Source organism: Pinus tabuliformis, chromosome 4_2 (assembly GCF_031772625.1).
Source record: "Pinus tabuliformis cultivar Carrire ecotype Pingquan chromosome 4_2, CPIR1, whole genome shotgun sequence".
Lineage (NCBI taxonomy): Eukaryota > Viridiplantae > Streptophyta > Pinopsida > Pinales > Pinaceae > Pinus > Pinus tabuliformis.
In genome coordinates this window covers 165009909-165026488 of record NC_142304.1, presented here as the reverse complement: position 1 = coordinate 165026488, position 16580 = coordinate 165009909, and positions in this window count along the sequence as shown.

The window sequence follows — 16580 nt, the reverse complement described above, 5'->3', positions numbered from 1 at the left end:
AAAATTTATTTATAATATCAACCTCTAAACATAAAATTTAAATGTTCTATAAAAGTTGTATTCTTGAATTCCTTTGCCTTTGAAGCTTAATAACACTAATCCTCATTGCGTGTTTGAACGAAAAGTCACAAATCTCCAAAGTGGTGATGTTGTGAATTATAAATTTCTATAACCACTTTATGGAAAACTTGGTAACTATAAGGTTAACTATCATAGCCAATGTTTTGTATGTTAAAACCATGAACAATATCTACAATAAATAGGGAATATTCCTTTTCAGGAATGAACTTTGCAATATTTTCACAATCACCTACTATTATTTGATATCAGAAAATGTTGAGCTCGTTCCAAATGTAGTGATCAAGAGTATAATCAAGTTCAACATTTTCAAGATGTTGCTTTCTTTGTATTTTCTAACTTAATTTTTTGAATGAAGCATTTGAATGTCTCTGATACTCTGTCTATATTCCTCTTTGGCATATCTAATGAAATATAGAAATATATCTATAAGTAATATAATAAAAATAGTTTATAAATGAATATATTAAATTCACATACGTTTTTAAATGCAACAATATTTTTTTTTAGTGTTGTTGTAGAACTTGCATCTGAGTAGTTGTATCTCACACCATCCCAACTCTCTTAATTTAACATTTTAACCATTTCTTCTTGTATTTTCATATAAAACCTGTGATTGAATAAATAAATAAAATAATGTTGGAACTATATATATATATACAACAACAATATATTAAAATGAAAACATGCAATAAAAAATAAATAAAAAGAACTCAATACGCTTACTTTTGGAATTCACTGCACATTTCTTCTATTGATATTTCACTTGAATTTACACGTAATAATATTTATTTGATAAGAATTTCATCTTTCATTCGTGGAAATGTTCTCCAAGGTGTGATAGTCATGTTTTCTAGAAGAATATTGATTTTAAGACATACCTTACTAGTATTACAAGTTAAGGATTTACATTTTTTAACCCTTTATTTTTTTTATGCCAATATTTTCCCACATGTTGAAAGACTCATTTATCAAATCCCATGTCTCCACATTTCTAAATATTAATTGGGAAAATCTATCCGTAGCTCTGAATGCATCACTTACTTTGCGATTTTTTCCTATTTTCATACATTATTGCTTTAAAAAGTTTGTAGTAAGATTTATTTTATTTCCATCACATAGTTCTTCAAATTCGTTATGAGTAAATTTGATCCTTTGGATTAAATTCATAGACATCCTATACTCATTATATGTATTATGTTCCCATGCCAATAATTTTGCTTCCATGTTTATTAAACCAACATAAATAATACATTTCATTATTTCAAAAAGCGAGTTATTGGGATAGGCTTGCATCAATTCTATTCAAGCCTTTACAAAATGGTTTCATGTAATTACATAATATCTATGGTAAAAAAATTTATCTATCAAATATCTCATTGTCGAGAACCTCCATTGGATCATCAAGAACTGTGTAGTCAACACATGTACATATGGATTGTACCTAATCAACATTTTCAAGTTACGAACATGCAAGTAGTGTGGCTTTCTAATTTGGTATTTAACTTGTCCTTCTATGGATTTATAAAATTGCCTGATATTCAACTGAAATGTATAGCCATGTAGGTGACCGGGTATTTCTACAACTACCACCATACAAACAAATGTACCTCAAGCAAGCTAAGAAGGATAATAAATTATCACCAAAGTACTATGGTCCATAAAAGGTGTTACAAAAGAGTGGTACTATGAAATACCAATTAGAGCTTCATGCATCTTCTCGAGTGCACCCATTTTTCCATGTTTCATGCTTAAAAAAGGCTATAGGTGAGAAGATCCCTGTTCAAACAATATTGCCAAAACTTGACAAGGAAGGAAAAATCATATTGGAACCTGAAGTAGTCATGGAAACAAGTACCCGACAACTACGAAATCTATCAATTTCAAAGTATCTCATCAAGTGGAAGAACTTACCCATTGAAGATTCCACATGGGAGGACGAGAATTTTATACATAAGCATCCAAAACTACTCAAGCGTTGAGGACAACACTTTTTGAAGGAGAGGGGCATGTTAGGTCCCTATACTACCAGTGTAACCCCTTATTGTTATTAGTGAAACCCCCTTATTATATTGTTGTGCCCATGTAGTCCCCATATTGTTATTATTGTGCCCCATAGAAGCCCACTATTGTTATTGTTGTGTCCTTACATTATTATTGTTATTACGTCTCTAATTATATTATGACCCCTTAGACTCCTATATATAGAAAGGAGGTCTTGTCATTTGTATCATCCAAGAATTGTTCATTTATGTAATGTAAAGGAGGTTTCCCCCTCGAAGAGGCTTATTTCTAAGGCGTTGATCTATCTTTTCTATCTTTTTGTGAGTTGGTTTCATAACAAACACCAACATCAAAGGCACCTGTTGTAGTGGCTACAACCACCCTCCAAAATTTTACCTTCGCTTCATTTTGGAGCCTCCCTTCTCAAAATCATTGCATTTATCCTTCACTGATCAGACACTTATTCTTATTTGAGTTCATTTATCATTTCATTGCTTGTGTACAACTCATTTATCCTGTTGTTCAACCACAAGCACACCAGCACTTGGTTCACATTTGGCTAACCGACTGTCAAGCAAAACTGCGCAAATCTGGAGGGCAGCTTGTCTTCCCCTCCAGAAATGCGCAGAGAAGCCCAACAACTGCCCTGCACTCAGAAATTGCGCATAGCAGGCTAAGCAACCTGGCTCTGGAAATTGCATAGAGAAGGCCAACCGACACTGCTCTGGAAAACTGTGTAGTTTCAGCCAGCTATACTACCATCCAGAATTACGCAGAAACTGACCTAGTTGCACTGCCATCCAAAAATGCGCAGAGCAGCCCAACCAGCTGCACTGTTCTCCAGAATTGCACAAAACTTACCAACTGCTCTGCTCTTCGGAAATGCACAGAGCAACCCAACATCACTGCTCTGGAAAATTGCGCAGAGCTAGCCAATCAACCAAGGCCCCTCAGTGTAGAAATAGCGCATAAGTTTTCCCTTACTGATTGTCCATCGCATGTGCCGGCAGGTTGTCCAGTTCCTTCCAGAACTGTGCAATCCTTCCTTGGGTGCTAGGAAACTTTTCCCAAAAATTAAAGAAGTAAAAAGTGAAAAATCCTCCCTATATTTTAGGGATCTATTTTTATCAACAGGAGTTACAAGAAAATATATTTTTAGAAACTTCTCGCCAAGTGTCGCTTTTTACTAGATTTGTGGTATGCACGTCATAAACCCTAATTTTGCCAAATCCATTTAATCAACACCTCAAAGCTCATTCTTCACATTTGATCTTGGATTTGTGGCATTCCTAAGGAATCTAGGAATCTTCGGCACAATCGACACAACTTTTTTGGGTAAGTTTTGCTTTTCATACCTTTTGCTACTTTTTATGTCACTTTTTAGTTTTTGGCTTGTACAAGTGTTGTTTCCTTGGTTTTACTGAACGAGCGTTGGCGTTTTAATGAATTTTATCTTGTAGAAGTGTTGTTTCAAGTTTTGCATTACCTTTCCTTAGTGTCGCATGCATAACACTGTTTCTGCCCTCACAATTGCCGTTTCGGCGACTCGCTTCATGAGCTTCTTGGTTTTTTCTTTTAATTGATTTCTGCACTTGCTTATATCGCATGAATGTGTATTTCACTCAGATCTACACCAAATTTTCACATGCATTTAGTCCTTAGTGATTTTCAGTCGCCCGTCGGTAGTTTTGAGATGCCTTGGCTTGGACCTTGCCTTGCCCAGCTTGCATTACGCATTTATGGGATGGAAGGCTCTGCCTTTCTCCTAGGAGTTGCATAGAATTTTCCTCCCACTGGCTTCCCAGGTTGTGCTCTACACAGTATGTGGAGAAAATGCCCTAGTTGGCCCCCGGGATTGCGCAGTGCACTTTCCCTGCAACAATCATGCTGACTGAAATTGCGTATTGCGCAGTTCCAGTCCTCAGTAGGCCAAGATGTACTGTGATCTGTGCAGTTTCAACAAACTATCAACTCAATGACACCATAGACGATGCTCTACGCAGTTCCCGCTGTCAATCTCCCAGCCTCTCCGAGACAAAACTACGCAATTTTCCCAAGCAGTCAACAAGGTGTGTTGGATGTTAGTCCTCAAGCTGCTTTTGTTTTTCAACTAGAATTTTCTTTCATGAGTGTTACTTTGTCTCTAGGTATCACAGGTGTTCATCAGTCTCTCAACAGTACATATACAATGGCTTCCAAGAGAGCACGATCAAAAGACAAAGTTAAGAGTAATACTGGGGACGTGGTTGAACAGGGGTCAATGAGCTTGCCCATGTACACAGACACACACCTATTCATCAAGAAGGATATAAAGATAACATGGTAAGACATCAAAACCATCTTTTCAGGCATCTTTGAGGAGAATCTGGAGGATAGATAGGTCTATGTGAACATCCATAAGTCAGGACTATACAAGGTTGCATGTAGGTTTCCCGTGTTCCCTTGCACATATGTGATCCACTAGATTATCTCACACACTGATCCCGAGATAATGATACTAAGAAATTTCAATGGAGAAAGGATTGCTTCCTTTAGGACGAAGGATTATCAAGAAATATATCATTTTCCATTCCCAGTGAGCAAGATGGATGCATCGTTTTACACTCCCAACGACAACACAAAGATAAGAGATATCTTGAAGCGTTGGGTAAAGGAGCCATAAAAGTTTAGGACACCACCCAACCAAATATATAGGATGAAGACACTCAGGAAGGCATATCAATTCTTGGTCATCTTCACATGCTGCTTGTATGGCTAAGGGAGTACAGAAACCTTCTCGCAGAGTTGGGTTGCTATGTTGGATCGACTGACAAATGAAGGAAAACCATTCAACTGGTCTGACACATTGGCCCTCAAGTTGAAAGTGAATTTTTCCAATGCTCAGAGTCCGCCCAAGGATCCGCAAGAAAATTTCTTCATGACTGCATACCTGCTCGATGAAATCCATGTCCGTCAACAGTTTCCTGGCATGGGTTGGGCATGGGCACATTCAAAAAGTTCTGTAAACATATATTGCACAAAGCTCCGCATGTGTTGTCAAGGTTCACCACAGACAAGTTGGTCATGTAGGAGGTTGCATACCACATCTCGACAGGGTTGTTAGCTGGATTGCATAGGAAGAAGAAGGCACCATGACCCACGCTTCTTGTGTGAATTGCGTCATACGCGGTTGGGAGTTTGAAAGAAGCATATGTCGAAGTGGAAGAATTTAAGAAGTTTAAGTTCGGCATCAGGAGTTTCAACCCATATGACCCACATGGTTTATGCAGGGACCACTGTGCGAGAGTATACTATCCTTGGATCCACTAGGCGTGTCATTGGCCAGAGGAATACCCATGGAGATATTGTTACAACTCCTTTAGGTTCAATGAACCGTTCAACATTGCGGTGGAGTGGCTAGCAACACTCAAGGCAACAACACCACAGGGAGCAACAACAAGCAACAAAATTGTTCAAGATAAAGGCAAGAGGAAGATTATCGAAGGCACAGAGACAGAGAAAAGCTACAAGTTTAAGGAAGACCCACTTGTGGAAAAGGTATCTTTGGAGATATACGTGAAGAGGCGACAACGCGACAACAGGATTTCACAAAGAAAGAGAGAAAAGCAAAGGCTAGAAGATACTAAGAGGATGTTGCAGGAAGTCCAGCAGAAGAGAGAAGGAAGCGTAGCATGAGCATGAATAGGAATAGGAACAAGAACTAGAACGGGAGGAAGTGCAAGGCGCACAGACAACGCAAACTGCACCAATACAGGTTAATGACTCTATACCAACAGTAGATGAGGAAGAGGGTGAGCAGTCGCAGGAATAGGAACTTGCTCTACAAGATGAACAGATAGTAGAATAGATGGACATGGAGGTGTAGCAGCCAGAACAAGATCAGGATACCGACCTCATGCCAAAAGCAACCGAGGTCACTCCTTCCGCTTCACCAGCTCCAACAACAAAGCAAGTCCGGAGTGAACAAGGGGATACCATTCTCCTTGGGGACCATCCGAGAACAGAGATGTACAACATATCCTTTGATGAGTCGCAACATATAGTTGTACAGAACGTAGAGCGCACACCCCAGATGAGCATGCATCACCTGCGCATTTGGAAGAATGGGTGATTGTGTCAGATGTATGGAGACATCCAATTTCCTTGGCCGATGCTACAAAGGCTTATGCCGAAGCCACGAGCTCAAGTGTTAGATTCTTGATAGTAGAAAAAGAGCGCATGGCTAAGGAGTTGCAAGTAACCAAGTAGAGGGAGGAACAATCAATAAGATCCACCAGAGAAGAAATAAAGATGGCCATACTTGCTTAAGTATTGGCTCTTGAGACAGTGATGCAAAGACTGTATGGCAGGTTCGTCACCACGTACAAAGCAATTTTCCACCTACATGGTCATCAACAGCATTGCACCGAGATAGCACGAACACTTGCAGACATACATGCCGCAGTTGATCATGTAAAAGCATGGACAATTAGGTACAATGGAGCCTCGCTTCACTTGCACAAGATGATGAAGCCACAGGTGGAGTTGGAAAAAGCACGCATCCAAAGTCAGATCCAAAAATATGAGGAACTCCCACCGCTCATCACTAGTATTGAGGCTTCATATGCATGGTTGTACAAGAGTTTGGATGTTGTGGTAAGAAAATATGACACCCCTTTGATTGGTATGCTCACCAAGGCCAAAGAGAAGCACCAAGTCAAACTGGAGCTCGAAGCATACTGCAATTAGTTCATGTTCATGACCACTAGCGTAGATTTGCAAGTCAGCCCAGATAACATGCGAATGTACATCACCGATCTTGCCTTGCTTAGGACTAATTTGTGCATGTTATGAGATGAGTTGGACCGAGGCTCCAAATCAATATACCCAGAAGCAATGGAGGCAAGAGTTCGTTTCCAGAAGGACTTCATCAAAGAGTACATAGAAACCATTATGCGCTATCAAGCATGGCATTAGTTCGTCACTGAGGATCACAGAGAGAAGGTTGATGAGTTGGTCTTTCCACAGTCATTCGAGTCTTAGTGTTGTCTTGTCTGGCTGACTCAAGCCAATTTTGTCCCACATGGGTATATGTGGAAAATGTATCATTTTTGTAAACATGATGTAAAGTGAAATTCCAAGTGTCATTAGTGGAATAAAAACAATCATATGTAATGTAAAGAGTCATGAGGGTAGTCAAAGAGTCACAAAGGGGAATGTCAAGGGTCACCCCACCCTTTGTTATAAATAGACCTCATAATTCATAGAACATGCTTTTTGGAGCTAAGCTTTTGCTAGGCATTTATTAGAGAGGGCTTGGAGAGTATTGTGACGAGCCTTGGTTTCTCCACAGTGCAGAGTGAGTATGTCTCTTTGGAGGAGCAGGCGGTATTGACTGTAACGTTCCACTATTGGGGCTAGTGCTTGTCATGGCTGTATGTATGGATGGAACTTTCACTTTATATAATATAACAGAGCCGACATGTTTCATGCATATGTTGTTATTGTAGTTCGACTATTCTGGTTACTGTAGCAACGTATGTAGTTTTACTTACGCATTGATGTATGGCCTATTCTATATGTGATTGTATGAATCTTATTGAAGTGTGTTGTTGGTTTAACTCATCACTTTGGATTGTCGACTATTATGATTTCCAGTTTGTGATGTCATTCAGCTCGTGTGATCCTTTCAGGTGACGTACTATTATAGGCTTCTAAGGGATACACTTCTTTTCCCCCTCCGTGTGTTAGAACCTTCCCATGCATCTCGCCTGACTCACTGCAAGGTCACACCCTTGCTTCCGACAAGGATATCTTGCTTATCTCTGTGTGCTATCGTAGTTAAGGCATAGCTTTACTACCCACTGTTGGGACTCCTAATTCAAACGGTTTGAGGTCTAGTTGGGACTTCTTACCGGGGAGATCTCTAACATGTTGGCAGGTCCAACATCATCAACAACACCATATAGGATGAGCACTCTAGAGCTAGTGGAATTAGAGTTGAAGGAAATGATTGACAAGGGATAGATTAGGCCAAGTGTATCGCATTCGGGTGCACTAGTATTATTTGCGAAGAAGAAGGATGGTACTCTTAGGTTGTGTATTGATTATAGACAATTGAACAAAGTGAATATTAAGAACAGGTACCTGTTACCGAGGATTGATGACTTGTTTGACCAGTTGAAGGGAGCACAATGTTCACAAAGATTGATTTGAGATCAAGATACCATCAAGTACGCATTAAAGAAGATGACATCTACAAGATTGCTTTCCGGACTAGGTATGGGCATTATGAGTTTGTTGTAATTTCTTTTGGTTTGACTAATGAACCAGTAAATTTCATGTGTTTGATGAATATTGTGTTGCGCCTTATCTAGACAAGTTTGTGATTGTATTCATTGATGATATATTGATATATTCTAAGAATGAGGAAGAGCGTGTTGAATACTTAGAATTAGTATTGAGATTTCTAATAGAGCATTAGTTGTATGCCAAGTTTAGTAAATGCAATTTTTTTTAGACAAAGGTACATTACTTGGGACATGTTGTTTCCAAAGAAGGTATAGCAGTGGATCAGGAAAAGATAAGAGCTATCATGGAACGGGAAACTCCTAAAATTGTGGATGAGGTCAAATCATTCATGGGGTTAGTAGGTTACTATAGGAGGTTCATCAGGAAATTCTCACGGATTGTCTATCCTATCACATCCTTGCAGAGGAAAGGAAAGAAATTTAAATGGACAAAAGAATGTGCAACTGGTTTTGAGTAGTTGAAGAATTTATTGACAAATGCTCCAGTTCTAACAATTGCAGATTTGGATAAAGAATTCATGGTGTATAGATGCTTGCAAGAGACAACTTGGTGGATGTCCCGATGCAAGAGGGATAGGTGGTATGCAATGAATCAAGGAAACTGAATGAGAATAAGTAGAATAATGTGACACACAATCTTGAGTTGGCAATGATCATACATGCGTTGAAGATGTGCAAGCACTATCTTCTTGGCAGGAGGTTCATTCTAATGAGTAATCACAATGGGTTGAGGTACTTTTTTGACCAACCGAATCTGAATGCCAAGCAAGCTAGATGGTTGGACACACTCAGTGGGTTTGACTTTGAGATCAGGTACATTAAGGGTAAAGAGAATAGGGTTGCAGATGCTCTTAGCAGAAGAGTGCAGGTAAATCGCCTAGAAACTATGAGCTCATATTGGACAAATTTAAAGGATCATATCTTACAGGCAGGACAACAAGATGACAGGTATAGGGAGCTTAGGCATATGTTACAATAATGGGTTACAAGTGATTAAGATTTGGACTATCGTCTCACAACGGATGGTTTGGTCAAATTTAGGGATAAGATCTACATGCCGGAAAATAGTGAAATCAAGAAGCTTATCTTGCGGGAATTTCATGTTAAGCCATATTCAGGTCACCTGGGATATCAGAAGACATTGAAAGTGGTGAAGAAGTTCTACTGTTGGCTGAATCTGAAGAAAGAGGTAGTTGAGTTTGTGGCTAGATGTTTGGATTGTCAACAGGTAGAAGCAGAGTGCAAGCATCTAGGTGGTCTACTACAACATATTTCGATTCTAAAGTGGAAATGGGAGGTCATTTCCATGGATTTCATTATAGGTTTGCCGAGGAAATCTAAGTAGCATGATTCTATTATGGTTGTGGTTGATAGGTTGACCAAGGTAGCACACTTCATTCTGATGAATTCTAATTACTCAGTTAGTGAGGTAGCACATGTCTTCATCTGAGAGATAGTGAGATTGCATGGTATTCCTAAGAATATTGTCTAACAGAGATTCCAATTTCACTTCCATGTTTTGGAAGGAGTTATTTGCAAGTTTGGGTATAGAGTTGGCCTTCAGTACAACTTATCATCCATAGACAAATGAACAGATAGAGAGGGTCAACGTGATTCTGGAGGACATGTTGAGAATGCATATTATGCACCAGAAGAGGAGGTGGGAAGAGTTTCTACCACTGGTTGAGTTTTCTTACAACAATGGGTATAAGGAGTCACTAAGGATGAGTCTGTTTGAGGCACTTTATGGGAAGAGTTGTAATATTTCCATGAGTTGGAGTGATCCAGTGAACAAGGTACTTATAGGACCAGACATGTTGGCAGAGATGGGATAGGAAATGCAGGTTATCAAGAAGAATCTAAAGGAAACATAAGATACATAGAAGAGTTATGCAGATTATCACAGGGAATTTAAGGAGTTTGAGGTTGGGGAGCATGTGTAATTGTGCATAAATCCCAAGAAGAGCTCCTTGAGGGTTGGGTCATGTGAGAAGTTGGCACCTAAGTATTGTGGGCCTTTCGAGATCCTTTAGAGGATTGGAGCTGTGGCCTATAGACTTGCACTACCTCCGACAATGAAATTCCATGATGTTTTCCATGTTTCATTGCTTAAAATATATGTGAACACTGTTGATCATGTTACTTTTGGTCTATATTGCAAGTAGATCTAGAAGGAGAATTCCAGTGAAAACTCAGTGCATTTTGTAACGGAAATAAATCATGCTCTGGAATCAAGCAATGTAGTGGAATCACTTTGCGCCTGATGAAACTACATGGGAGATGGTTGATCAGATATGGGATATGTATCCTTCATTATTTGTCAGTAAAGGAAAATGAGTTTTGGTATATGTACATATTTATGTATGGTTGTTGTTGTGAATATCACAACAAGTTGTGTTATAAAGCGCCAATAAGCGGTATGGTTGTAATGTTGTCATGTTTGTAATGTTGGTTTGATTTTCAGTAGGTTTTTCATTGTAAATACTAGATCGAGCTAAGTTATAAAGCTCCATGGGAGGTATGTTTTGGGTTTTCAATGGTTTTGCTGGTTATAAATGTCACTAAACACCAAGGATGGTGTTCCCCTATGAGGGAGGGGTCTATAACAGCGCCAAGTTAAAAGTTCATGTAATAAATTTAATAAAGGGAAAATAAGACCAAGGTCATGGGACATGTATTCCAAGATGAATATTGGGCAAGACACCTAGAGGGTCTTCATTTGGTTTGTTATGACTAAGGAAATTGACAAAGGCATTGGTAAAGGCAAAGTGGCATTAATTGACATTTTACTTATGAAAATAAAGGAAACTAGGAGAAAAGGGAGGTGAAAGGTCACATGTTGCATGTGAGGAGGAAATTGAAGGAAAATAGAGGCCTCAATAATAAAAAGGCTTTCGAGGATCAGTTCACGACCTTTTTTCAATTTAGTTTTGGAGCTCTCTCTATTCTCACATACTTTTGCATACTTAGAGCATTCTTGGAGCACTCTAGCATTGGAGAAAGGAAGGCAAAGGAAGGATAAGGAAGAAAAGGTAAGCAAGGATCAAGTGGCTACAACGAGATTGCTTTTCAGGTATCAAGTTGCATGTATGATTTCCTTACTAGTTTTAGCTCGCATGGTACATGCATGTGTGTATTTGGTTCTCTTTTTGTCATTGGCATGGGTTTTTCCAGGTGTAACAATGGTTTCCACTTTGCCTCACCATTTTCGGAAAGCCATGGTGTGATGGTTTTATTTCATTTGGTTTTAGCTCTGGATTGTCAGATGGTTTTGGAACGAGGTGAGGTGGTCTCCTGAAAATTCCCAAGGGCCTAGAAATCCCTTGACTGGTAATGGCAGGATACACGGTAAAGCCTGAGGGTAGAGACGAGAAAATTCCTCAAGGTATTAGTGAAGAGATCCAGAGGCATCCAAGCTTGTTTAGGGTCTAGTAATGCCTTGGTTGATTTTAGCGGGATTGCGGTAAAGCCTAGTAGTGTATGTTTATTTGTTTGGGCCTATTAATCCATTTACCAATAATGGCGAGATTGCCGTAAAGCCTGGTTGTATAGGTGAGGGTTTCAGGCCTAGAAATCCCTTGACTGATAATGGCGGGATATGAAGTAAAGCATGAGGAAGCCCTCATTGTTTTGTTGTGAGTTCCACATTCATGCGTGGAATATGGCATGGGGGTGATTGGCTAAAAGAAAGATTTGGTTCAACCTAATTTATGGTCAGGTGGTACATGGAAGTTCCTGTCTTGGTTGGCTTTGCATATGTTAATGAGAGCTATTTTCCTCTTGTATTTCATGAATATTTATACTTGTTATGATGTGGCTTTGATGGTTGTTCTATCCTTGTTATTATTATGGTTATATGCTGGTTATAAGCATGGTTTCATGGCATATTTTAGTTATGGCTCTTAACATGTTTCAGTTGGTAAATGAATGGTTATTTAATGCATGACCTAATAGATGTTATTGTAGCTATTATGAGAGGGCATCAAACATTTTTGATGATTTCCAAATAAGTATAAGACCCTTATGTTCAGATATGCATTTATAATATGTAGATTACATGTTCATAATGTCTTTCATGAAATGTTTGTCATGGTTAGGCCTTGTTAGGTCAAGTTCTTGTCTAAGTTTTGCATTAATGTCTTTTTCCTTGTGTCATTCACCATTCTGGAAAGTTCTATCAAGTTTTGGGCAGAAGTTTGGATCCTAGCCCTGAAAAAGTGACCCAGATCTCGGGGTTGCATGCACAAAACTGAGTAATTGGAATGGAGTCACTACCTTGTAGGATTATGCATGTGACTAGAGGCATATAGTCAAATTTATGCAGTGTTATGCCTGCAGCTGAGAATCCAGGTCAACGAAAAAGAAAGTTAACTCAAGGTTTGGGCACGAGGAGTGGTTGTTTGGGTCCTTGGGTTCCTATAGCACTTGAGGGAGGTCGGTAGAGTTTTGGATTGTTGATTTCACTTCCTTAACTATACTTAGGATCTTGATTCATGACATAGTGGTCCTTAACTCATGTTTACCCCGATAGGCCTGTGAAAGTGGGTAAATGTTGGAGGGGTGGTTACAACAAATTTGTAGATGACGAGTGTGGTCAAGTTACAAATGGAGTCTATCACTCTTGGTGGAAATAATTTCCTCGAAAAGAGGGAGTGTTATCTTTTGAGATAACTCTGAAAGTGTCTTCACCATGTTTTGGATTGCTTCACGAGGTTTGTAACACATTGTGAGTTATTAATATTTGGATGGTCTATGATGTATTTCTACATTGTAGATGTCTTATTTAATGATTTATTTACTTCAGTTGGGTGCTTGTGTGACATTATTCCTTAAGGTGTTGGAGCTCTTAAAACAACGTGGTGACATTATACAAGCTTGCTACACGAAGGAATTTCCTTGCTTGGAGAATTCCATGCAGTGGAGGAGGAAACTTTGGCAATTAGTTGGTGGGTGTTGAGCCCTAAATAATATGGGGTAGCTTAGATTATTGCATGGAGGCACGAAGCTCAATAAGTTTGGGACACTTGGGTTTCAATAATGCTCGTGTAGGTGGAGTGAACCCAGTGGAGAACATGGCCTACGAGGTTAATTGGAATCCGATTGAAGGCTTATAAGATGAGCATTGGACACATCTCATGGAGTGCTCCTACATTGGATCCTTCCTTTTAGATGACATCACCTTGCCTTTGCTTTACATGTGTACCCTTAGAGTATAGTGTTCCACATATGTAACTATACATGTGTCTTTTTGGGTTATTTTTAAGGGCTTATTTAACAGCCCTAGTTAAAAATGCATGTAAAAACATATAAGACCACAGTCATGGGACACGTATTCTAAGCTGAATGGTGGGAAAAACATCCTAGTGGGTGTTCATTCAGTTTATTACGGCTAAGGAAATTGGAAAACGCAATGGCAAGGATTTGGAAAGGCAAGAGGCATAGATTGGCATTTTATTTATGAAAATAATGGAATTAAGAGAAAAGGGAGGTGAAAGGTCACAGGATGCATGTGAGGAGGAAAATGAAGGAAAAAAATGGGAATTGAAGAAAATAGAGGCCTCATTAATAAAAAGGCTTATGAGGATCAGTGGGTAAGATTTTGATAGGTTTTGGTGGAGCTCTCTTCTATTCACTCTCTCTCTCATACTCTTGAGTTTCTTGGAGCACTCTTGGAGGAGTGTGGAATACTTGGAGATTTGGAGCAAGAAGGCAAATGAAGAGTAGGGAAGCGTAAGAGGACATCAGGATCAACAACCACACCGAGTTTTTCTTGCAGTTACCAAGTTGCATGTATGTTTTCCTCACTAGTTTTGGCATGCATGGCACATGCATGTGGTTTATTGGTCATGACCTGTCATTGGCATGGAGGATGGTCGAGATTGACAGTAGATTTGCCTAGCCTTTCCATTTCTTGTATAGCTATGGTGTTTTGGGTTCATTTATTTGTTTTTCTGGTTGGTTCTCATGTTTCCTTTAACTTGGGTTGAGTTATTAGTTCCTGGAGCCTCTGGAAGCCCTGTAACAACACGGGTTAAGTTATTAGTCCTGGAAGCCTTGGTTGGACATTCGCTCTGGAAGCCCTATAAAAACTTTGGTTGAGTTACTAGTCTTGGAAGCCTTGGTTGGACAAACACTTTGGAACCCCTAGGTGGGTTGAGTTACTAGTCTTGGAAGCCTAGAATAAGTTGTGGGTTGAGTTACTAGTCCTGGAAGCCTTGGTTAGACAAACACTCTGAAAGCCCAGAATAAGTTATGGGTTGAGTTACTAGTCTTGGAAACCTTGGTTGGAATAAACACTCTGGAGCCTTGGAAGGTTTGGGTAGAGACCAATTTGATGATGGTTTTGTGATGTACGACCGTGAAATCACTATTTGATGGGTTGAGGTGGTTGGCCTGGAAGACCTTGATGGTTTTGGATTGATGTGTTTTATGAGATCCCACGTTCATGCTTGGAATATGGCACGGGGGTGACTCGCTGAAGAGAGATTTGGCTCAGCCATGTCTACAGTCAGGTGGAACGTGGTAGTCCCATACCAGGTTGGCTTTTGCATCATTGATATGAGGATATTTGTCCTTGTTATCTCATGAGTATTATACTGGTTTATATGTGGATTATATGGTTGTTGTTTTCCTTGGTATTTTTGTTGTTATTATGATGGTTATGAATATGTATTATGACGGTGGCTATGTATGGCTCCCATCGTGTTTTTACTTGTATATGAATGGACAAAGTATCTATGGCCCAATGGATGAAACTGTAGCTAAAGTGATAAGGAAACAATGCCTCATAGCGAATCTCAGATAAGTATGAGACCCCTATGCTTAGATTTGTCATTTACACATGTAGATTGCATTGATGGCAAGTGTTTGATAGAATCTCAGTCCCGGTTGGGGATGGTCAGGCCTAGTCCTGGAGTTAGTTTTGGTTTATTAGTCTTGTCATCATGTGTTTAATGGATTATACAAAAGTTACAACAAGTTCTGGGCAGTGGTTGGAATTCTAGGCTTGAAAGTGCCTTAAATTCCCCGGACTCTGGTACAAGTATGCTAGAAATAGTCCCTCGACGCAAGCATGCAGGCTTGTGGGAGCATCTAGATCTCTCTAGATGCTGGTATGCCCATAGCATGGGAGAATCCAAAGGTTTAATAGCTCAAAGACTTAGTGGGACCCATGGTCTAGTTAGCAGAAAGGTTGGGATGGTTCCTAGGGGTCCTATTGCTGATGTTGAAGGTCTGTATGGTGTGTTTCCATCGGTTCCACTTCCTTAGCATGACTTGGGAGGTCGAATCATATCAGAGTAACTTCTCATCACATGTTTACCACAGCTGGTCGCTACTTGGGTAGATGTGGGAGGAGGGTGTTACACTTATGCCCACATATGTATTGTTTGTCCCCTTCTCTCTCTCTCTCTCTCTCTCTCTCTCTCTCTCCCTATATATATATATATATATATATATATATATATATATATATATATATATATATATATATATATATATATATATATATAGGGAGAGAGAGAGAGAGAGAGATAGAGAAAGAGAGAATTATTTCATCATTATAATTCTTGACTAGAGAAGTGAAGTAGTCCTTCTCTCTTGTTCATCTTCATTTGTCACTTTAGCTCTCATCTTGAAGATGATATGGTTTCTTGTGGCTATTGGAGAATCTCAAATACTAGGGTTAGAGTTTCATCTTTTGGAGACTTGGATATTAGGGTTTTGTGATTAAACCCTATATACACTTGTTGAGTAGAGAAGGGGAGACAACTTTCTTTGGAGGACATTCTAGTGTGATGCTTGCTTGTTGGAGCTACCTAGTGTTGGCTCAAATCTTTTTGGTTTTCCATAGGCAATATTTTAGAGAGCTAGATGATTTTACTAGCCCTGGGATGAGGGTTTGGTATGCAAATGCATTTCATCTTTGTACATATATATGAATTATTAAGCTATCCAAAATTGTCTGTATTGTAGATATCATTTTCAACCATCTCTTTCTTCATGATTTGGTAATTTCTAGCACTTGTATGTCTTGTTGATATGAGATAAGTTAAGGGTGAATTTGTTAAGTGATTTAACATTAATATTGAGGAATATAGAGCATATTTGATACTGTACCCATAGCTATTTAAATTGAATTGTAGATATATTTTAGGCATGATAATATTTCTCTATAACATTGAAACGCATTGGAAAATTTAGTATATT